This window comes from Dendropsophus ebraccatus, chromosome 6, assembly GCF_027789765.1.
Source record: "Dendropsophus ebraccatus isolate aDenEbr1 chromosome 6, aDenEbr1.pat, whole genome shotgun sequence".
In the NCBI taxonomy this organism is placed as follows: domain Eukaryota; kingdom Metazoa; phylum Chordata; class Amphibia; order Anura; family Hylidae; genus Dendropsophus; species Dendropsophus ebraccatus.
This window is the reverse complement of record NC_091459.1, coordinates 107,157,565-107,180,409: the sequence shown is the minus strand read 5'-3', so window position 1 is coordinate 107,180,409 and position 22,845 is coordinate 107,157,565. Positions and strand designations below refer to the sequence as shown.

The following is a 22,845-nucleotide window of genomic DNA, read 5'->3' as shown; positions in this document are numbered from 1 at the left end:
TTTAGGTACCTCTTCAAGATAAGCTGTTGTGTGTGTGCGCAAGATTAGTAGCACTATGTCTGGCTATTATATAATTTGTATTGTATGTGTCATTTTTCATCTCTACTGGGTGGAGCCCATCATCTATGATGTTTTCCATACACTGCTCCCCTGTATTTTTATGGCACACTCTCAGAAGCAGTGCCAGCTTGGAGGACATTATAGAGCAGTACTGAGTAGTCTGTGCTGTGAAAGCAAGATTGGAGTGAGATTTAATATTTATCGAAATAATTGAATTCAGCGCATGCACTTGCCAGAAAGAAGAGGGAGAAGAAATGATATCTACCTAGAGGCTGTGTGTGTGGATAACCTCACTGTGTAACAGACCTGTGAACCAAAGAGGGTGTTTTTCTACACAATGTGTAATAGTAGAGTATAAGTCGATACAATGTAGCAGATAGTGAATGTCACATAAACTGCAGTTGTACAAAGTTAGTAAGCAGTTCTGCAATAGTACTGTGGTCGGGATTCATGGTAACACCAACACCCGATGTATAACTAGACCCTCTATGGTTCACAGATCTGTTACACAGTGAGGTTATCCACACACACAGCCTCTAGGTAAATATCATATCTTCTCCCTCTTCTTTCTGGCAGGTGTATGCGGTGAATTCAATTATTTATTTATTACTGAGATAATACTTGCTATAACTCTTGCAATCTTTACATTTCCTGTTCTCAATCGCTGCTGTTGAATACCATCAGACACACATGCCACTGGGCCATAAAGTGAAAATAAAAAACTTTATTGCGGCATTTTTTTTTTTTTTTCATTTTCACTACATGGTCCATGTGGTTTACATGCGGTTCTGAGACGACTATTACCCTCACCTCCATCCATAGAAGGTTGACTGGTTCTGTCTGGTCCTGGCAGGACACTCTGGCTGCTACTTATTCTCTGTTACAGCGCACTAATAATACAGTGATGTCATACCATACTCGGGAATTTGAAATCAATTTTCGACCGCTTGGAGGTCACCAAGTCCACAATGACACCTCAGGAAGTGATGCCAACACCTCTGGAATGCATCTGGGACAGCAGGGGAAGCATGCCTGGGTGCATATAACGTTTGGGGGTCCCTTCCTACCCAAGGGCCCTATTACATGGGACAATTATTGTTTGATAACTATTGTTCGCTAATCGTTTGCTGTAATTCCACATTCGTTCGCTCAAGTTCCGCATTTGTTCACTAATCGTTCAGTGTAATTGCACATTGTTCATTGTTTGGCTGGGATGAGATGTAGTAAACAATCGTAGAAACGTTCGCAATAACGATTGGAACTAACAACTATTGTTCTGTGTAATATAGTGAACGATTTCAGGTTAACAATAAACAATCTTGTTTGTAATCCTTTCGTCTAAATCGTCGTCAAAATTGCTTCGTCTACTAGGACCCTGAACACACTGTCTCAAAACAGCTTCTAAATCTCTGCTTTCTATACTTTTAGCCCTAACAAGGGCTTTTGGGGGTCCCTTCCTACCTAACTTCACCTAAAAGCTAATTCTCCCTGGTATACAGTCTCTCCCTCTCTAGTTCCAACCAGCAAGTGACACAAATCTGAAATTCCCTATTCATATACTCAGGAGGTGACATAGTTTAGCCAGCCAATCACAGTTAAAGCTTTTTTTTTTCAAAGTCCTGCCTATTCCTAGTGCTTGGGGAGTGGGAGGGCGAATCGAATTTTTACTGCGTTTTCGTTCGAATATTCGATTATCCCCCTTTGTTGTTGGGCCCTAGTGCAGCTGCTATGCTATGAGTCTTGCTCAGAGTATGTGTTACATATATTACCATATGATTTGTATGTGCAGAATGGCAATGTTCTAGTAAACAGGCCTTGCATTGTCATCTGGATGGATCGTATCAGTATAATCAGAGTATCTATTTCTTACTCACAAGCTATTTGCTTTGAATGTTGAATAAATTCCCTCTAGTTTACTTGAAGCATGCTTAATACTTAATAGAATTTTAATAATTAATTAGATTTTTTTTGAGTACATAAAGTATTAGAGTTTATAAAAACTTGAAAGATTGTTTTATGTCTTCTAAGAGGGAAATGACATCTTATTTACCACCCAACAGCCTGTCGATCTTCTTTCCTGCCTGTCTCTTAAGGCTGTGTTCACACACCAAAAAATAAATGTAAAATTCTGATGTATTTGAGGTATAGAATGCCTATACCAGTCCGCATCAGCAGAAGGCATGGCCTCCCCCAGTCTGCAGGATCAGAAAGCATGGTCTCTTCCAGTCTGAAGGATCAGAAGGCATGGCCTTCCTCAGTCTGCAGGATCAGAAGGCATGACCTTCCCCAATAGGCAGTGTCCGAAGGCATGGCCTCCCCCAGTCTGCATTGTCTGAAGGCATGGTTTCCCCCAGTCTGCAGTGTCAGAAGGCATGGCCTCCCCCAGTCTGCAGTGTCAGAAGGCATGGCCTCCCCCAGTCTGCAGTGTTAGAAGGCATGGCTTCCCCCAGCCCACAGCATTAGAAGGCATGGCCTTCCCCAGTCTGCAGGATCAGAAGGCATGGCCTTCCTCAGTCTGCAGTGTCCAAACGAATGGCCTCCCCCAGTCTGCAGTGTCCAAAGGCATGGCCTCCCGCAGTCTGCAGTGTCAGAAGGCATGGCCTCCCCCAGTCTGCAGTGTCAGAAGGCATGGCCTCCCCCAGTCTGTAGTGTCAGAAGGCATGGCCTCCCCCAGTCTGCAGTGTCAGAAGGCATGGCCTCCCGCAGTCTCCAGTGTCAGAAGGCATCGCCTCCCGCAGTCTGGAGTGTCAGAAGGCATGGCCTCCCCCACTCTGCAGGGTCCGAAGGCATGGCCTCTCCCAGTCTGTAGTGTCAGAAGGCATGGCCTCCCTCAGACAGCAGTGTTAGAAGGCATGGCTTCCCCCAGCCCACAGCATTAGAAGGCATGGCCTTCCCCAGTCTGCAGGATCAGAAGGCATGGCCTTCCTCAGTCTGCAGTGTCCAAACGAATGGCCTCCCCCAGTCTGCAGTGTCCAAAGGCATGGCCTCCTGCAGTCTGCAGTGTCAGAAGGCATGGCCTCCCCCAGTCTGCAGTGTCAGAAGGCATGGCCTCCCCCAGTCTGTAGTGTCAGAAGGCATGGCCTCCCCCAGTCTGCAGTGTCAGAAGGCATGGCCTCCCGCAGTCTCCAGTGTCAGAAGGCATCGCCTCCCGCAGTCTGGAGTATCAGAAGGCATGGCCTCCCCCAGTCTGCAGTGTCTGAAGGCATGGCCTCTCCCAGTCTGTAGTGTCAGAAGGCATGGCCTCCCTCAGTCTGCAGTGTCAGAAGGCATGGCCTTCCCCAGTCTGCAGTGTCCGAAGGCATGGCCTCCCCCAGTCTGCAGTGTCAGAAGGCATGGCCTCCCCCAGTCTGCAGTGTCCGAAGGCATGGCCTCTCCCAGCCTGCAGCATCAGCATCCATGCTCCCCCCTCCCAGTCTGTAGCATTAAAGTAAATGCCCCCAGTCTGCAGCATCAGCAAGCATTGGAATGCATGGCCCCCCCAAGTCTGCACACTTTTATCAGTTTAATTTGTTTCCACCTCTATTCATATAAAATACATAAAGTGAAGCCTTCTCCATTTTATATGTACAGTAGAATGAGCAGTAAGCATGATATGCATGGATCACTCCCAATGTAAATAACACACCTTACATTTGCTGTAAATTGTTAAAGCACCAACAGTGGTCAATGACAGAGTGTAAACTGTTTGCACATGATAAACTTTCCATGAACTATTAAATCAGCACAGTAAACGATAACCTTAACCATACAGGAGAATATGCAAGGTTTTTTCTTATTTCAGCAAAGTCATGCACATCTACATTGTGTATTAAAAGCTTCAGCATCACTAAAATATGGACTTGCGCTCAATTTTCCATCCATTTTTTGAAGTTCATGTCAGAAATGCAATTTCTGCATCCACTTTTTTTTCTATCTATGGGAGTCTGGGCTGCCCTGACCAAATAGGTTTGGCATCAGTTACCAAAGATGGAAGAAATGGTTCATGGACTTGAGCGTGCTCGATATTCGCTCATCTCTGATGTTAACCTATAGGGATCAGACAATAGTCAAGTAGGTGAGTAGACAAAAGAAAAGTATGTAATCTAATGTAAAGTACTGCTGTAAGCAATGGCACCTCCTTCCCACCTTCTAATTGCAAATCTACAGTTCCTATTGTGCCCTGTAGCCAAAGCTAAAGCTTGGTGCCACTTAGAGACTAAGGGTCCTATTACACTGATCGATAATCGGCTGAATGGGTCTGATTTGGCCGATTATCGCTGTGTGTAATAGAGACAATGATTAGCCGATGAACTGATCATCGGCTGATCGTTTCTTTAGGCCCAGACCAAAAATAATTAGGTGGGGGCGGGGCCATGCATCACTACATGTAATAATGCGCGGCCAACAGCTGACAATTGCCCAAACAGTAAATACTTCACCTTTCCATGGTCCCGGTCTTCTTCTGAGCTCTGTATGCGACCCAGCACTGTGCGCTGCAGCTTCAGAACGGCCTGTCTGAGCTGACAGGCCACTCAGCCATTCACTGGCCGGGACTGCTGCAGCCAGTGATTGGCTGTCAGCTCATACAGTCAGCTCTAAAGCTGCAGCATGCGGTGCCAGGATGCATACAAAGCGCAGGAGAAGACCGGTAACGTGGCCAGGTGAAGTATTCACTGTTTGGGCAAGGTCTGCACGGACATCACTAATGATGTCCGTGCAGCCTTTGCTCAATGATTATCAGGCCACGTAATAGGCCCAGTAAACGAGCACCACTCTAGCAGATCGGCATTCGTTTACAATATTGATAGGACCTTCATCGGCCCAAGTAATAGGACCCTTATAGGTTAGATGGCATCTAATGACAAAGGATGACTTGATATTTCTTCCCCTTCTAGGAGTGTATACTCTTTAATGGGCTGTGGCTGTGCAAATTCGCATAACAAAAATAAGCAACAGATTGTCTGGAGAACAGAGTGGCTTCTATAACATGACAGCTTTTGGAACAGCTATGTTTTTGGAAATTGCCGATTTGGATCTCGGTTCATACAATAGATAGAAAGTAGGTCAGTAAGACTAGACACACAGTAGACTGTAAGCTACAAAGTCTTGGTCTGGTCACGACCATCCAAACAAGATTGGCCGCTCAATGCTAATGATCAGCAGAAGCTCGGAAAGCCAAACCAGCTGGCAGCACGGCACCGACATGTGGGAAAATATGATAAGGACATAAGCTGCTCTCTCTAAATATTTGTCTAAGTGTAGTTTTTATTCAGCTGTCTATTTACAAGGCTGGCCCAAGACTCTGCCAGGAGGCGGCCGACATCATGGCCTCAGTGGGAACACTTGGCAATTGTGGGTCACAGGAATCACTTTAATATTTAAAAATAAATAAATCTACTTTATAGACACTTTGGGGGAGATTTATCAAACATGTCCTGCAGGAAGTAATGTATTCTTTCCAGCCTGACACAGTGCTCTCTGGTGCCACCTCTGTCCATGTCAGGAATTGTCCAGAGCAGTAGCACAACCTCTACTGCTCTTGGCTGTTCCTGCCACTAACCAAGGTGGCAGCAAAGAACACTGTGTCAGACTGCAAAGAATACATTACTTCCTGCAGGAGATACAGCAGCTTATAAGTTCTGGAAGGATTGAGATTTTTAAATAAAAGTAATTTACAAATCTGTATAACTTTCTGGCACCAGTGGATTTGAAAATTTTTTTTCCCCATCGGAGTACCCCTTTAATGCATTAATAGGCGAAATCTTTGGTTTATTTTTTCAACATGTTTTGTTTTCGGACAATAGACTACAATTTTGAGTGTATAAAGTTTATGTTGGGAATACCATTATACATATTGACTAGCACACCCTATTTAATTTGGTTAAAGGGGAAGTCCGGCCAGACCCTTTTTTTTTTTTTTTTTTTTTTTTTTTTTAGCAAGTGCTAGGGAGGGGGAGGATAAAAGACTGGACTCCACTCCAGTGCTGGTGGCTGCATACCACTACTCCAGTCCCCAGCCATTTCCTGGTCTGAGCAGGGACCCGTGTCGTGACATGTGAGGTCCGCTCAGCCAGTCAGCAGCCTTAGTGGGGTCCCGCTTCAGCCGCTGACTGGCTGAGCAGACGCCACCCGTCACAACCTGGGTCTCTGCTCAGACCAGAAAGCTGTTGGGGATCCGGGAACCGGAGAGGCGGTATGTGGCCACCAGCGCTGGAACAGGAGAGGTAAGTGGCTGTTGTTTTTTTTTATCCTCCCCAGCACTTGCTTAAAAAAAAGGGGTCTAGTCTGACTTTTCCTTTAAGCTCAGTAAGTCCTCAGTGCAGCTCTCTACTAGCTGTTAATACAATGGAGATTGATTTGCTCTGTGATCACAGAGTTCAATGCCGGGTAGACTGTGATGTGGGTATTTATAAATGCGCAGCTAAATGTAGAATAAGATACATTTTATTTGTGGTCCATACTTTGTGAAATTTCTTTTTAATGCCAGACCCAGACACATGCATGGGAGAAGTCAAAAATGGGAGGTACAGTGATTTATTTCCATGGCCATATTACAATTGAAAAGTAGTTGCATAAAATTACACACTTTCCAATTCTTTCCACTTCGAACCAATACATACTAATATAAACCATCAAAATAAAGACCTGATTCAAAGTTATAGTCATCTACCTTTTGTATTGTTCAAGTTTACACAGTGCAAAAAAGAATCTGGATTTGAGACAGGACGAACTATTCCCCAGTAGCTGAGGCTGTATTTGGGTGGTGATCTTCGGCATCTCAAGGCCCAGACACAGACATGGTGTACTTAACGTATTGATCATTTCACTGCTCTGTAGGGAGCTGCAGGATAAGAGAGATTCCAATCGATGCTGTGTGTCCTAATAGGAAGTCATTTGGGCTCTTCAATAAAACAAGCCTCGGTGTTCACTGTGCGAGTAATGGAGCGGAAGCTTTTGTACTAAAAGATATTCCACAGCTCTGCTGTTTATTCAGGGAACAGGACTGTGGAGGTAATCTGTTCATAGCTGTAACCCCTCTCTCGCTAGACAGTGCTGCATGTATGTGTCCAAATTTGCCTTGCTCATTCCTTCCTGCTCCCTGCAGTCTCTGGCAGCCTTTGTGTTTCCCATTCTTTCCATCCCTGCTATAATGTGCCTGCACTCATACTCAGCTATACATACTGCTGCTATAATGTGCCTACACTCACACTCAGCTATACATACTGCTGCTATAATGTGCTTGCACTCACACACAGCTATACACACTACTGTTATAATGTGCCTGCACTCACACTCAGCTATACACACTGCTGTATAGAAAAGTTTCTGTCACTGTCCTCCTGCACAGCTCTGTGATTATCACTTCCTGATTGGTCCATGCCGAACACACAGCCCTTCCCCATTGCTGTCATGTGACCACACAGACCTCTGACAGCAGCCCTGCTTCTCTATTCTAGCCTATTATACTACTCTACTGCATTATGGGGATCTGCAGCTGCATCCTGTATCTACAAACTGCTGCTGTTCTTTCATTTTAATGCACTTACTATACATTATACTCCACATGCTGATTGATATACTGTACAGTAACTTATAATATGACATATCTAGCTTTCTCACTGTTTGTTTTACCTGTTATTCAGAATAAATAATCATTATTTTTGGGGTGTGGAACTATTTGTCTGCATTTCAATGATTCCTTATAGAAAAATTTCCTTTTGTTCAAGAGTGATTTGGATTACAAGCATGGTCCCGGAACGAATTATGCTCGTAATCTAAGGCACCTAATATGATATGATTTATACAAGTGATTCTGACCACTTAAAAGGGGTATTCTGATGAATAATTATTATATACTGTACTCTTTTTATTTTATTTTTTTTCATGGCCCCTCTGCTGCAACCAGTGGCTGTGTCAGGAACTGCAGGGATGTTTAAAGGGATCCTCCAATTAAAATGGTCTTCTTTGTTTTGAATACAGCTATGAGTCGGCGCATGACCCATAGCCCTATTTATTCTCTATGGAGCTGCCGGAGAGAGCCAGTACAGAGGAGAGCAACCTGCTCTTCCTGGCGGCTCCATAGAGAATGAATAGAGCCACAGGTAACCTGCTGACCCGCGGCTGTATTAAAAACAAAGTCCAAGTCAAAGCCCAATCTGGAGATGGACGGGGGGTACAGAGGTCAGACCCTCTGCAATCTCCTACTTGTCTTCTGTGGATAGGGGATAAGTATGTTTTAATTGGGAAAACTCCTTTAAGCCCTGTCCCTGCAAAGTTACATATCAGTGTTTGTAGCAGAGCAAGTGGGGATAACTGTTAATCACTGCTCGCTCTGCTACAGGGTGTCATGGCTGCAGCGCTTCTGACAGCTTCCTCAAGTCTAATGTGTCTGCTAATGGGCATTAGAATAGACATAAGGGAAGGCTCAGTATGTGGTGTGCACCATGCTTTGCATTTATGTCACACTTTTCCCAATTTGGCTTGAGGGAAAGATGTGACCTTAACAAAAATTCTGACAGATATCACAGCAAATAGGACACACACACATACATAACCTTAGACAACTACAGGGTTTTGATGTTACCTTTGTACCTCTTCTATTATATTGTGGGCATACTGTACAAATAGGGATTCCACTGGCATCATTATATTGTGGATTTGCTGCCGTTCCCTCGTTTCACAAAGTGTCATTTTATATATTTTTCTCTTCAATATTTTCTTTCCCAACCTAGTCACACATTTACCCCAACCGCTTAAAGTGCAACACCACAGAAATGTTGTCAACCACATCAACAGCTATATTACTAAGTAATGTGAGTTCAGTCGCGTAAAATAATTTAAGAGTATGGAGAAAAGATAATCTGGAGATAATACATATATGCATAGTAGCTTATTACTGTAACCTTTATTTGACTTTATTCAATATTTCCCTGTATTGACCTTCAAGAGGATCTGTGGCCTCAGGGTCTCTAAGTGTTCAGACCATGACCGATCACGAGAATGGGCCAGGAGAAGTCTGTGCCTAGCGTGTTCTCTCCTGGCTCCATGTCACGTGACAGAGACAGACGCATAACGTAAGTCTATGGGACAGCAGGGAGGGAAGTGCACAGTTCTACTGACATATGACACACTTTAATAGGGAATACACCTATAAGGACCTTTTATAGACCTTGTGCTGCTCGTCCGGTTGCTGTTTTCTGGGCTAGTCTTCCATATCCATCCATCAACAGTCGTCTTTTTGTTTTTGTTTCTCCATTGTCACAAGATGATATAAATTAATGAACAGGAAAAAAACTATAATTATTTCTGAACTTGTTCCTCCTGTTACGGGAAACCGTCTTACCATTAGCTCAGTCTGTAGGGCGGAATTTCCATCGTCCCTTACACAGCCCTCTAGAAGTCTAGAGGTCTTAACCATTTGTACTCTGGAAAGTAGTGGAGGAAATGGTCCGAGAACTATGTGCATGTAAACATACCTGATTATTCTGGCCATGTCACTCATGTATTTGCATGTATGTTTTTCTTCCTTATAGAGGCCAATAATTTCCCTGCTGAGTCCATTGGGAGCCAGGCTTGCTGATATGCTTAGCTGACCACAAGACATGACGTCCTGAAGAAGAGCCAGAAACAAATGCAAACTGTAAGTCTGATCTCCAGAAGCATTGTATAGTCAATAATAAGACCTCTTTATACCCTAAAATAGTGCATGTCATATTGATAGCAGTGGTCCCCTGCTCTAGATGCCTTCTATTGGCTAAGGGAATACAGTGAATTGCTGGTGTCCAATAATGTGCAATACACAGGAGGGGTGATCATTTATGTGACTGTGACCGACCTATGGTACTGACCATCAATCATAAGAATGGGAATCCCTTGTCCCCTATACGCTATGAATACAGCGGTAGTGACATTTTATCATCTTCTTGCAGATAAACATTATACGTGTTAATTTTGGAAGCTCTATAGAAAATTATTTTAGTCTTGGAATAACTTTTGCCATGATGGTTGGGGGTTTAGGTGTTTGGACCCCCACCCATCACTAGAAACGGAGAAGCACATTGCTCTGCCCATCTCTATTGCACTGCAGGAGATAGTCCAATAGGCTTCTATGAAAGTCTGTCTCCTGTCAGGAAGACAGATCGGGAGAGAATGTGCTTAGGCTTAAGCACCACTGAAGACCTTTGCAGACCTTGGTGCACTCAACCATTCCCTGCTGCCCAGGCTTAGTTTATATTAACATACTAGAAAACTCGGAACACTTTGTTACAATGTAACAGGTAAGGAATGTTCTCATAAATCACTGGGTGCATTTACTGTTACCATAGTGCATGATTGTAGTCCTAGCATTTAAATTAGGTTTACTTCACCTTAGAATAAGGTCTCTTGTGTCCGATTCTGAAAGGTAAAGAAAAAAAAAACAACAACAAAAAAGTTAAATTGCAAATTCTAGTGAGAGCAAGGGGCCAGCTCTAGATGTATGGAGCAGCAACTACAGCCTGTAGTGTCAAACAACCCCATACACAGCCAAGCTCACCTGCTAAGTGGCCACTGCAGGACCCCCCAGCCTACTCGCCCCTTAAGGTGGCCATAAATAAAAAAAAAAAACGTCAGTCAACAGTTACCTTTCCCAATTTCCCCATACACAACATTTAAGATCGCTGAACATTTCTGCGTTCTTTATGGGGAGGGGTAAGGCACTACAAGGCAGCTCTAGTGCCAGCTTATCCCTCCCAGAACAGTAGGGTTGGGCGGTGAAGATCCAAAAAGCTGCACTTTTTTGTCTGCCAACCTCATCTACTGTTGGTTTAGGCCAACTATAGTGTAAGGCAGTGCTTCCCAACCTTTTCCACCTCGGGGCACACCTTGGAAAAAAAAATTTTTCTCGGGGCACCCCTACTAAATAATGTTCTACAAAATAAGAAAACCGTCATACAGTGACTCACAGGTGACGTCTTCTTTGATCTGAGGAGTCACTTTCCCTTTTCCTCTCCATCTGCCATGATGATTTCTTTCAGCTACTTTTCATCTTTTCAGAACCTGCGAGACAAACAATTTAGGCTCCGCACATTTCTAGCAACTTCCTTCCCTTTCTCCCTCCTGTCGGCTCCCAAAGTAAATGCGCTGTTTGGTGTTATGTGCAGTAAAGCGAGTAGAAATGTGGAATGCCCCCTGTATGTAGGATATCCCGCTGTGCCCCCATGAGCTAATAATGCCCCCAGAGGTGCCCCCATGAACTAATAATGCCCCCAGAGTTGCCCCCATGAACTAATAATGCCCCCAGAGGTGCCCCCATGAATTAATAATGCCCCCAGAGTTGCCCCCATGAACTAATAATGCCCCCAGAGGTGCCCCCATGAACCAATAATGCCCCCAGAGGTGCCCCCTATGAACTAATAATGCCCCCAGAGGTGCCCCCATGAACTAATAATGCCCCCAGAGGTGCCCCCATGAACTAATAATGCCCCCAGAGGTGCCCCCATATACTAATAATGTTCCAGGGGTGGGCTTCATATACTAATAATGCCCCCAGAGGTTCCCCCATGAGTTAATAATGCCCCCTGCTGTGCCCCCATGAACTAATAATGCCCCCAGAGGTGCCCCCTATGAACTAATAATGCCCCCAGAGGTGCCCCCATGAACTAATAATGCCCCCAGAGGTGCCCCCATGAACCAATAATGCCCCCAGAGGTGCCCCCTATGAACTAATAATGCCCCCAGAGGTGCCCCCATGAACTAATAATGCCCCCAGAGGTGCCCCCATGAACTAATAATGCCCCCAGAGGTGCCCCCATATACTAATAATGTTCCAGGGGTGGGCTTCATATACTAATAATGCCCCCAGAGGTTCCCCCATGAGTTAATAATGCCCCCTGCTGTGCCCCCATGAACTAATAATGCCCCCAGAGGTGCCCCCATATACTAATAATGCCCCCAGAGGTGCCCCCATGAGCTAATAATGCCCCCCATTAATGCGCTCATAGTGCGGGCGGAACATGAAAGTGCTCCGTGCATCCCGAGAAGCTGCGCGGCCGTAGCTTCTCGGGATGCTTAAAGAGACAGCGCTTATTTCCCAGCTGCATCCCGCTGCACCCCTGGCGGGTTCTCCCGGCACACCAGTGTGCCGTGGCACCCCGGTTGGGAAACGCTGGTGTAAGGTGTATGAGCAGTGCTCATTGAGCACCATAAGTAGCCAAAGGGACACAGCAGTCCTCTTCCTCCAATAGTAACAAAGGGAGTCCTCTATCCCTCAGCCCACCACCCTTCAGCAGTCACAGCACAACTTCTCTCCTGTCCCTCCGCTAATGTTTAAAGCTTCTGCAACCTCTGTCTCAATAGTGATGGCGATGGCCCCCTCCCTCATACTGTAAGCACCTGCCTACTGCACGCTCCTGCAATGCCTTCTCTGCTATATACAGCATTGTATTGCTGACAGACGTATAAAGCTTGCATTGATGTCTGCTATCCTGGACTGATGCAGAAGAATCACACAGACCTATGAGTACATAAAGTACAGGGAGCAAAACCTGGTGGCCAGGGCTGTTTTTCCCCCTTCAAGCAACCTGACCTCCATGTTTTTTCCAGCTCTACCGTAGATATATGCATACGACACTCTAACTAATGCTTTACATTTTTAAAAGAGTTTTCTGCAGGCGTTTGGATAACTCCAATGTAATGCAGTTAGGGTCAGATCAGCTTGTGTTGGGTTCAACCATTAAATTCAGCTGCTGTCACAGGGGAGCTTTCTCTGTGTATACTGGGAAAATAATTATTTGTGCCCATCAATGGCTCTGAAAAAGAAATTCCCAGCCGCTCTATGTTAAAAAATAGAGCCCTATAGATTTTCTCTATTAAAGGGGAACTCCAGGTAGAGGTTAAAAAAATGAAACTTCTGCAGAAGCATAACGCATTACTTACCTGTCTATCCCAGTTTTTAAACTACCAAAAGTGTTTGGGGGGGTTTTGCTCTGTTTTGTGTTTCTGTTCTTCCTGGTTTGGCATTTTCCAGAATGCAATGCTTTACCTCATATGATCATCACAGTCCCCACCCATTACAATCAGTAAAATTAGTGCAGCAGCTGCTTCTGGCCGGTTGGAGATGGTGAATCAGTCAGGGGATTGGGTTATCCAGCCAAGCCTCCTATGAGATCACGCCCTGCCCCCTGTCTACATCATCAGCAAGGGGGGGATAGCAGCAGGAGCAGGAGACAATGTGGATTGGCACAGGGGCCATTTTTTTTCACTTCCTGGATTTCTATCAGCTACAGTAATACATTGTATAGACACATCTATATAACATTTAATGTACTTTTAATAGAAAACACGTTTTTCTTTTCCGGAGTTCCCCTTTAAGGCCTTATGCACACGTTCAGTATTTTATTTCATGTCCGTAGATTCCTCCGTTATTCACCCGTACAATCCGCTAAAAATTACCGATTAGGCATCTGTAGTGTATCCGTATTTCCTTAAATCTGTTTTTTAGAAACACAACCTTTGAGCATATAACTAATGACTCCCTATTTTTTTTTTTTACTTATTTTTTTAGTAGAAATAAAGATGCCAAAAGGTTACAATCCATAGAAAATAGCTGATCCCATTAAATTCTATGAGAGAATATGCAAAAAAATCTGGGTACACGCTACGACATGTCCTTTTTTCCCCCCCGGATTGGTTTGCACTAAATCAAGTACGGAAATACGGATCCGTAGCTTACAGGACGTGTGTATAAGGCCTAACCTGGTGGAAATGTTACCCTGTTCACAGAATTTATAACTTTTAACACCTTTTTCATCTATAGAAGGTTGTGTCCTGTCATCCCCACCACCCACTTAAACAACTGCCAGAAACTATGATGGCGTCGGCCCTTTGTCTTCTGAAGATTTCTTCTGTAATCCGAGTCTCCAGTGTCCTATAGAACTGTAATTTATCAGAGGACAAAGGGGACATTGCTTGGAGGAGCCCTCTGCCCTTTTTATGCCAGTGATCAATAGTTAGGCATTGAGGACACAAACATACATTGATGACAATGTCCGATAACTCTCCATAACTTACCAGAAGACAATTTTAGGCTATGGTTGGTACATTATTTTTATTCCGTAACTGCTGGAATCTCTGCCTTTCCACAATAGCAGCAATGTAAGCAAAAAAAATAAATAAAAAAAAGCAAACTTGAGCGAACAGCCAGAGGGTAATGTTAGGCTTCTCTCCCACAAAGATGCAAAGGAGGTGTCATGGTGTGAAACAGCGGGGGGCCCAATACCAACTGATGGTGGTAAAACAGGATAATTCGTCAGGTGCATTTTATATATAGAAGTGGCTTTCCATGGAGCAGCTATGAATAAGGGCTTACGTGCAGAGCTCTATTACATAAGATGACCTGGTATTCCAGGTATTATGTATATGTCTCGTTTCCACCTGGTAGGCAATGTCATTTCATTCCTGTCTGTCCTGTTTGTTAAGTCCAATGTGGATAAGCTCCTCAGGTTCATGTGCATTCACTCTAAAACAGGCGAAGAAAACACAATAAGTTGACATTTTTATTTCTTCTTTATGTCGCTTTATGTGTGAGCATTTTTACCGTGATTAAAGGGGTATTCTCATCTTAACTAACATACTTATGCTCATAGAGTGGTGTCAGGAACCTAGACAACGTGCAGTCAACAATGGGAGGGAAAGGGTAGCTTATCAGGAGAAGGAGACAAGTTTGCTTAAAGGGGAACTTCAGGTAGAGATTAAAAAAATGAAACTTCTGCAGAAGCATATAGCATTACTTACCTGTCTATCCCAGTTTTGAAACTACCGAAAATCCATTTGTTTGGGGTTTTATTTTGTTCTGTATTGTGTTTCTGTACTTCCTGGTTAAGCAGTTCCCAGAATGCAATGCTTTCCCTCAGCTGATCATCACAGTCCCCCACCCATCACAATCAGTAAAATTAGTGCTGCACCTGCTTCTGGCCGGTCAGAGATGGTGGATCACTCAGGGGATTGGGGAATCCAGCCAAGCCTCCTGTGACATCACACCCAGCCCCCTGTCTGCATCATCAGCCTGTGCTCAGCAAACACACACAATGTGAGACAGCGGCATGGAAGCTTTGTCTCCTAGAAGAAGGAGCAGGAGACAATGAGATCTGGCACAGAGGCCATTTTTCTTCACTTCCTGGATTTCTATCAGCTACCAGTATCGCAGAACTGTACAGATATGGTAATACATTGTATAGACACATCAATATAACTTTTAATGTACTTTTAATAGAAAACAAGTTTTCCTCATCCAGAGTTTCCCTTTAAGGATTGTATTTGCATAAATATTTAAAGGGGTACCCCAACAGTGCCAGAAAGTGCCAGAGATTCGTCATTTACTTCTATTTTAAAATCTCTCATCTTCCAGTTCTTATCAGCTGCTGTATGTCCTGCAGGAAGTGGTGTATTATTTTCAGTCTGGAAAGCAGGAGAAGTTTTCTGTGGGGATTAAGGACAGTTTCTTAAATGGACAGAGGTGGCAGCTGAGAGCTTTGTCAGACTAGAAAAATAAACCACTTCCTGTAGGACATACGACAGCTGATAAGTCCTTGAAAACTGGAGATTTTTAAGTAAAAGAAAATTACAAATCTCTGGCACTTTCTAACAACAGCTGATTTGACATAATTTTTTTTCCCGGTAGACTACCCCTTTAACTTGAGGAGCCTTACGAGTATAACTTTGTTAGTTAAGATAAGGATACATCAGGTTAGAGATTTTAACACGTTTTATCAAGTTCAGTGTGACGTTCTACATCTGTGAACTTGCTTATTTTACAGTATTATCTGTCCGGCAACCCCTTGGTTCAGCTAGTGACTGGCACCTGGAAACTCTACTACTCAGCCCCATTTATACCAGATATAACACATACACATGTGTGGTGCTATTTGTTTTATTTTTTTGAATCCTAGATAAAACCTATTAGTAAATGCTTAAAAACAGCTTTGCGGAAATAGCAGACCTGATATATTTAATATCTGTAGTTATCAGGTGGGGGTAGAGTAATTGAGATTGAATCTGAATTTTCTGCACACCATCATAAAACTGTTCAGCTTGTAAAGACAATAGCGAGAGAACGACATAGAAGTAGTGTTGCGTAATGAGCGCAGGACTTCTGCCAACTCATGCACTAATAGATATGCTAGAAAACATGTTACCTCATGTCCCCTTCATGCACATCCACAGAGACATTCTGAAGTCTTCTTACTGCCTAGGGGGAACTGCCTAGAAAAAAAAAAGTAAGAAAAATGTTGGTTAATTTACATAAGGCTAAAAGTATTCTGAATGCATATGCTGAGCCTGCAAGGATCTATGGTATACTACCTGTATCTGTATAAAGGTCAGGCGTGGCGGCTCATCCTCTCACTGGCAATAACTTCCTCTCTGAACGTGTTCAGGAAAGAGCAATATACCTGTATTTATTCTGGGCACAGTATGGAGAATATTGACTGCTGTATACACATAATGGCACTCTGTTACCCACCTAGCAGGACTTCCCTTGGTTTTCAAAACTACAGTCATTGGTCCTGGCATAGATTTTATATAGTATTGAAATGGCTCTGCAGGAATAATGGCCCACGTGGACAGGATAGCCCCTCGCTGTTAGTGCAGAATAGGTCCTGACATGCTCAGAGCAGCCCATTCTAACTCATTCCAGGGACTGTCTCTGGGATTAAAGGAGTTATGCAGCATAAGAAAAACATAAAAAACATGGCCATATATATATATATATATATATATATATATATATATATCCATATCCCAAGAAGTCGCAGCACATCCAAATAGTGAAAAAACTTGTGATTTTTATTTCATTCTCCTGCACAAGGTCTGAGAGTGCACTCCACTGTGAACTTAATATATATATATATATATATATATATAGCTATGTCCATGAAGCCCATGCCTTATGTGTATATTAATAGGTGTTAAACATACCTGTCCATGTTCCCCCGGTGTTCTCCTAGCTTCTGCCCACTGTCCGGAGCTGCCACTGGAACTTCTGAGCCGGTCTCTGAACTTACAGGCCGCTCATTCATTTACTGGTCACCACACTGTCCCGTCTTTGCCAGTTATTGGCAGACCCGCTCTAAAGTCCCAGCAGCGGATGTGGGCAGAAGCGAGGAGAACACATTAGTCGTTGGCCGCACATCGCTATGACCAATGTAGGTGGCCAATGATTTTTCAGCAGTTTGGAAGACAATGATCAGTTTCTTTGGCCGATTGTTGTCTTTATTACACAGAGCGATAATCTGCCAAATCAGCCTGATAAAACAGATTATCATCCCATATAATAGGGCCTCAATTCTTTACATCCATCTCAAATCTATTGATTAGTAAGTTAGAGAATATTCCTCCTCACTCTCCCCATTCCCTCAAAACCCTTAATAGCTCTACTCAACCCCCCCCCCCCCCCCAAGCTTGTAAAGTCTATCACCAACGTGGCTTAGATCACTCAATTTTCCAGGGGCTTTGTTCACACACAGTAAAACAGTGCCAAAATATGGCCGTAATTTAGAGGTAAAAATACAGCTGTATTTTCAGAGTAAAGCCATGTTTATATGCTGTATGAGACTGGCCGGCTGGGTCACGGAACAGCAGGTCTCTGAAAAGAGTAGTACCAGCTGGATGATCTTTAGGGCCGCAGAGTTCTGATTCAGGCTCTCGCTCCACTGTGTGCACTGACAGAGTTTTCTGTGACCGCTATTCAATGACATGTCAGTTTCTCGCAGCGTTGCTGGGCATCCTGACCGGAGTGTATACTACGTGTATACACTCCGTCCGGGATTCCATAGACGGCAATGTAACGTATATATATTCATATTGATCACTGCCGTTGTTCCAATCGGCAACAACGTCTGTAGTTTTACAAAAATATACGTAGTGTGAACATCGTAATAATGTGTTCCATTGAAGTCAATGTGAAATTGACCGGCATGCACACCAGTATTAATAACAACCATCAAAATACTGAAGATGCACATTATTTACCACCTGTTTTTGCAAAATACTGATTTTTTTTCCACCTGTTCATGCACTGTTTTGTTTTCATTCAAAATTACAGACGTATTTTGGTATTATTTTACTGTGTATGAACCTAGCCTGTAAATCATCCACACACAAAAAAAGGCTCATTCAATTTTTGCCACTCTCTGGGGTCATGTGACTGATACAGGGAAACTCACACCCTGAAGGGGCCAATAAATGGCTAATAAAGTAGCTATTCAGTGTAAATAACCTGTAGTAGAGGAATTCTAGTAGTGGGTATTATGGTCCACAGTTATCCGATCAGAGCTGTCTGCCTTGTTAACCATATTCCTAGACTCAATAGATGTGAACAAACGGCTATCTGCATAATCTGATTTCCCGGATCAGTCTCATGTTTATATGTTAATAAAAAGAGAAGAAAAAGTAGCAGTAACAGACAATCATCATTCCTGGCCTTGGTTTGTATTACCTCTGATACTATATTGTGAGGAATTCATCCGTGTCCTCTGTGTATTTGTATATACTTAGTTTCCTATTAACATTTTATTATGTCTTTTATATGTTTTTTGTAAACACAGCGTTGCACTATTATGTCACTTCCAAGCGGGACGGTGTCGTACAAGTGAGCGCGGTTCTGCTTGGACCTCTTCTGTTAGTTATGTAAGGAGACACGCTAGGATGAGTGGTTAACCATTAGCTCAAGTGTTTTTACCATAAGAGATATCTGCAGAGCTTCACAGCTCCTTATTTGTAGTCTTACAGCCATTACTGGGTTCTAAGGAGGCACGTAAGAAGTGCAACGTTATTCATTTTCATGTACTGAAGCTTTTAAGGGGATCTGGAAATATAATATACAGTATAAACATAAATCCCGTTGCAAATGGACATAAGTCTATGGGGGAAATTTATCAAGGGATTTTCACCTATTTTTAGGTGAATAATTGGATTTTTCACCAAGTTCTATTTTTGAACCAGTATTCGACAGGTAAATATTTTTTAGATTCAACTTTTTTTTTATCTGCCTGTTTTGAGTATTCACCCAAACATTCGCATAATCTGGGATTTGCACCCAATTTATTATTTGCAACTTTTAAAAAAGTTGAAAAAACTGATGCTCTTCTCCTTGTTGAGAAATATAGTACAGTGCTTACATTGAACTGACAGTAGGTGGCGCTGTCCCATCACTGCATCATCTGTACTATTTAAGCAGGTGGAGGTTTTTATGGGCTGTGCAAAATTTTACGGTTGTTGCGCAAAAATCATCATTAGACACAAGTGCCTTAGATACATCTTGCAAAATTTATTGCACAATTTATGCGTTTTTTGCAGTCCGTTTTTTTCAACCTTTTTTGCAACAAAAAAAAAAAACGGATTAAAAAACTGATCAAAACATCTTTTTTAGTGAACACAAAAATGCAGTCAACCACAGTATTTGTGTTCGCTAAAAAAGGATGCATTTTTATCCGTTTTTTATTATAGAATGGAAAAACTGATTAAGGGTAGCTTCACACGTACCGGATCCGCAGCGGATTTCTCGCTGCAAGTTTGCACTGAAATCCGCTGCAGATCCTGTACTGTGAAGCTGAATGGGTCCCATACACGCAGCGGATCTGCTGCGTGTATGGGACCTGGCCCTTTTAACCCCCCCTGCCGCAGACCACCCACCCGCAGCCCCGGCGCCTTTCACCCCCCGCCGCCCCCCGCCCGCCGCCATCAGCCCCGGCCCTGAGTCCTCAGCCCTGAGCATACATTACCTGCTCGGCACCGCAGCTGTGTGCGACGCTCCCGGCTCCCCTCGCTCCCCGTCAGCCAATCAGGCAGCACTGATTGGCTGATGAGGAGCGAGGGGAGCTGGGAGCGTCGCACACAGCCGCGGCGCCGAGCAGGTAATGTATGCTCGGGGCTGAGGGCTGCGGGCCGGCGGGCGGCGGCAGGGGCGATAAAGGAGCCGGGTCCCATACACACAGCACCGCAAACTCGCAGCGTGAAATCCGCTGTGGATCCGGTACGTGTGAAGCTACCCTAATGGAAAAACTGATCAAAATGAAGGCACACAAACGCTTCCTTTTTTCTCATCCATTTAGCAAAAAACGAATGTGAAAAAAAAATGGACTGCAATAGCACAGTGTAAACCCAGTCTAAGGCTATGTTCACACTACGAAAAACTACGGCCGTTGTTGCCAATGGCAAAAAACGGCCGTAGTTTTAGTGCACCAAAACACAGCCTATTAAGCCATGGGATCCCGGCCGGAGCGTACACACATCGTACACGCTCCGGCCGGGATCCCATACGCCGCCGCAAACAACTGACATGTCAGTTTTCTGCGGCCGGAATTCAGTGAATTCCGGCCGCAGAAAGACCTGTCAGTTCACACAGTGAAGCGAGCGGCTCCTGCCGCTTGCTTCACTGTGTGCTATGGGAGGTTCTGATGCGGGCGCGCGCTGATGCGCCCGCATCAGAACCCTGCGATGGAAAGATCATCCGGCCGGTACTCAAGTACCGGCCGGGATGATCCGGACAGAGACCGGTCGGTCTCTCTATACGTAGTGTGAACATAGCCTAAAACAGCTTGGCTACAAAGCTATGCTAGGGTAGGATTTTGCGCCAAAAAAGAAAAAGAAAACTTGCACTTGGCAAATCTAATGAAAACTAGTTAATAGAACTACACCCCTCCCCCTTGCATACATTGAAAAACAGTGCAGGCATTGAAAACTGATGTAAAATAACGCAAAACCCTTAATAAGTCTTGGACAGGTATTTATGACGTGCACAAAATCTCGTTAGCCCAAAAAAAAAAAAAATAAATAACATATTGATAAATGTCCCCTATGGAGGAGATTTATCAAACATGGTGTAAAGTGAAAGTGGTTCAGTTGCCCCTAGCAACCAATCAGATTCCACCTTACATTCCACACAGACTTTTTGGAAAATGAAAGGTGAATTGGTTGCTAGGGGCAACTGAGCCAGTTTCATTCAAGAAACAGGGTGTAAAGTAAAACTGGCTCAGTTGCCCCTAGCAACCAATCAGATTCCACTTTTCATTTTCCAAAGAGTATGTGAGGAAGGAAAAGTGGAATCTGATTGGTTGCTAGGGGCAACTGAGCCAGTTTCATTTTACACCATGTTTCATAAATCTCCTCCTATGTGTTTAGATTTTTGAGATTTCCATCAGCAGCTTCTCACTTAACTCAGCAGACAAAGTCGAATCCCCCCAAAAATGTTGAAAAATTAAGTATTTCTTGTGTATATCACTCAATGCTGCTGATTTCATGGGGGTATAAAATGGCCTGGGGGGGTATGAATTGGCCTAGGCCAAAATATACCCTGGGGTATAAAATAGCCTAGGCCAAAATATACCCGGGGTATAATCTAGCCTAGGCCATTTTAAATCCGGGTATAGTCTGGGCTGGGGGTATACTCTGGCCTGTTACACCGGTTATGTTTGGTAAAGTGATTTTATTAGGCAAAAAAATATATATTTTCAATAGATTAGGCCTCTCATTCACTTTTAATGTAGAAATATTAACATGTTTATGAATTATACATTTCTCGAGTGTTGAGAAGCGAACAGATCTTTGTCCCGTTTCTGATGCAAGTGATGCAGAATCCTTCTGGAGAAGCGTACCATCAGCTGCTGCCAGAACACATCATGAAACATTAATGGGACTCTCCTAGCCATCTCCAGAAAAGCGTTTCCGCTATTAGTATCTACACAGCGCCCTGCTGTTATTACCTCTCCCCTGTTTGTATATATAGCAGGTCCCGGAGGAGGTGTGGTATCTGTACATTGTGCTGCTCTGATATGTACCCCACAGCAGGAGAGACAGCTCACACTGAGCCATATCTGTCTCGTCTCTCTATATAACTACAGTGTTATGGAGAAAAGCATTATTTTTAGAGTGTTTGTCTTAACCTATTGACTGCCATGTGACCCCTCCACAGTGAGCAGAGCACACTTGTAAGTTGCACAAGCCTTGTAATGGCCATTCAGTGCTGCGGAGTTTACTCTGGGCACACAGTGCCTCTTTGTTACCGCAAGTCTGGCTGAAACAGATATTTAAAGAAGCTAAAATATGCTGTGCAACTGTGTAATTCCCTTAAGATGTCCTGTTATTGTATATTCAGCTGGAATATTTCAGCTAAAGACTGCGGAGGTGCTCACCACCCATTCCAAGCTGACATAATTACAAGGCTCCGGGTACAAAACTGACTTTTCCAGTTAAGGAAGTGGGGAAAAAACATCATAGAAGAAATTACAGCTTTCCCCAGTGCTCCATAAGTGCTCTGAGCTCTGGAAAGTAGTGGAGCAGAACACGCTGTGCCACCAGGCGCCCAGAAATGGGCTATTGATCTGTTTTGCCTTCATTTTCCTTTTTGTTTGTTTTCTGCGCTATGGATCAGCGCATTAATAATAGATGAACAACTCCCACATTGCTCATAGGCCGATTTACTCTTTGGATTCGGCTTGTTTCATCATCGGTTATATGTAGTTTTCTATAATGAGAGTTATGTTGTGTTTCCTGTCTTTCTAGTAGGGATTTGGCTTATTCAAATACTTTCTATTATATTGGGACTAAAAGGTGTGATCGCTGCAATGCTGAATTCTGCTCAAAGTATGAAAATTTTAAAAAAAAATTTTTTTTTTCCTTTTTGAGGGCTTCTGTTTTATTAGCTGCTTTATTAGTTGGCATTTTTTCCACATTCTTTTTGCAGAACCTAAAGAAGCTCTAAATTGCCAGGACTCTGCAAACAGCACCATGGGTGATAGCTGATCAAACCTAGACTAAGCCTCATGCCGTGGC

At 43.6% G+C, this 22,845-nt stretch overlaps 1 protein-coding gene across 3 annotated transcripts in view; it reads left to right on the top strand.

Moving 5' to 3' along the window:
• PIK3CB (phosphatidylinositol-4,5-bisphosphate 3-kinase catalytic subunit beta) overlaps window positions 1-22,845 on the top strand; it is a 123,362-nt gene that overhangs the window by 32,600 nt on the left and 67,917 nt on the right. For all 3 annotated transcript variants that reach the window (XM_069975557.1, XM_069975556.1, XM_069975559.1), the window contains one exon: window positions 9,573-9,679. The gene's annotated coding sequence lies outside the window, so the exon portion shown is untranslated. The remainder of the gene's footprint in view (window positions 1-9,572; window positions 9,680-22,845) is intronic.